Genomic DNA, 1,981 nt, shown 5'->3' on the forward strand with positions numbered 1-1,981 from the left:
TTGTCCTAGTGGAGGAAGATAACTAAATCCTATGCTGCCGCATGACCATCTCATATTCTTTGGCACTTTAACAGGGGTTTTAGTCAAGATACTTTGTAACCATGTCTGCCTGCTCTGATTGTTAGCACAAGTGTTTTCTTCAAAATAGTCCTGTGTGTGTGGCGGGCATTCTAAGTTACCTAAAAATGGGCTGGTGTCATTTCCTGTTCCCTCTACGCACCACATTGCTTGCCCTACTACTCTAAATAATGCTGTAATCTTGGGAGGACTGGGACATGTCATAGAATTTTTCACTTGCTGACATCCTATCTCTGACCACTCTGGTTCCTGCACTAAGGTCATATTTTGGCACTCTGAGTTGGTAGCAGTATTCATTAGTTTACATAAATCACATGCAGTTATCGGAGCTCCCATGAGAGGGAATCCTTCTATTGAATTAGTTGGTAAGAGGGAGCAAACATAACATTCTTTATGCTGTTGGCTTTTCTGACTATAAGCTACCTTAGCTGCCATGGAAACAAATGAATTTGGGTCATTTTGGTATCTTTGCTCTGTTTGCCATATGGTAATATCTACTGCCCGTCTTTTCCTTATTAAACGTGACCCACGACCTACTGTTGTCCTGGTTGTAGTCGTGCTATTGCTCCTTGCGGGTCTCCTGGTTCTCTGCGTCCCTGGTCTAAGGCTGTGATTATGTGCACCAAACCAATCTTCTCCTACAACAAGAGTGTGATTATAATCTATCTGCAATCTAGTGTCAGGTGACCATGTTACAGTGGCAGCCCTGTGTACCTCTGTCGTGCTGCCATCTAAGCTTTCAGTTATAGTCCTCATGTCACAGATTATAGTAGCATGTCCCTGTGTTGCGGTTGTAATTAGGGTCTGATTGGGTCGCACTGACACCCATTTTCCTAATTCTGATTTAGGGTACGCTATCATCTTCTCTACCTGTAAATAAACTGCACTCTCATTGCATGCTTTTGCCCCGCCTTTAACTGTTACTGCATAAAGCCCTGTGTCTGATGTCCATACTTCGTTTTTACTTATGCTAGTTTGTGTCTTATCTACTGTCCACCCTGTGAGCTTCTTCCCATTTTTAGTCCAGTTTGTGTTCCCTGTTTGCTGTGTCTTACTCCCTTGGGTGCATTCTAGATCACAACTTGAATGTGGCTTTAAAGTAACCTTATGTCCTGTTCTAACTTTGATTATAGTGATATTCAGAGTCTTACTTAAGGATTTACTAGCTGGGGTTGATCTTGGGGTTAGGTAAGGGTCTACCGTTCTGTGCATGCAATTTACAACTCGTATCTCTATAGTTTCTTGCAGCCATTCAGGTTTATAGTGTCCTGCACATGCACTAGTAACGTCAGGTATAACTAACTGACTCTTGGAGGTGACAAACATCCCGGACGGTTGACTGACATCACTGGGAATGGACTGTCCATTCCTTGTCCATAAGGCAAAATCTGCCCTGGTCCCGTTGTCGTTTTGTAACATAAGCAACAGTTGCTGTGGTTCCTGCCCTGCTCTAATTTCTATAGCTCCTCCTGCACATACGATTACCTTATTAACTTGAGCTATATTGACTATGGGGGGTATTTCGGGTTCTCTTATACCTCCCTCAGTCAAATTTACCACTTTTCTAGTTTCATCACCTGTGGCTATAATAATGTCCCTGTCAGTGTTTCCTTGTGTAATAATGTTTGGATCATATACCTCTCCTGATGCTCCACACTGCACAACCTGAATGAGGGTACTATTTACTCTTTTCCCATTTTGTGATACCACATACGTCCCATCCATGCTACCACCTGTCTGTGAGGATGTACAGTGCCTTGCGAAAGTATTCGGCCCCCTTGAACTTTGCGACCTTTTGCCACATTTCAGGCTTCAAACATAAAGATATAAAACTGTAATTTTTTGTGAAGAATCAACAACAAGTGGGACACAATCATGAAGTGGAACGAAATTTATTGGATAT

This window comes from Monopterus albus, unplaced genomic scaffold (genome assembly GCF_001952655.1).
Source record: "Monopterus albus unplaced genomic scaffold, M_albus_1.0 scaffold236.1, whole genome shotgun sequence".
NCBI classification, from domain to species: Eukaryota; Metazoa; Chordata; class Actinopteri; order Synbranchiformes; family Synbranchidae; genus Monopterus; species Monopterus albus.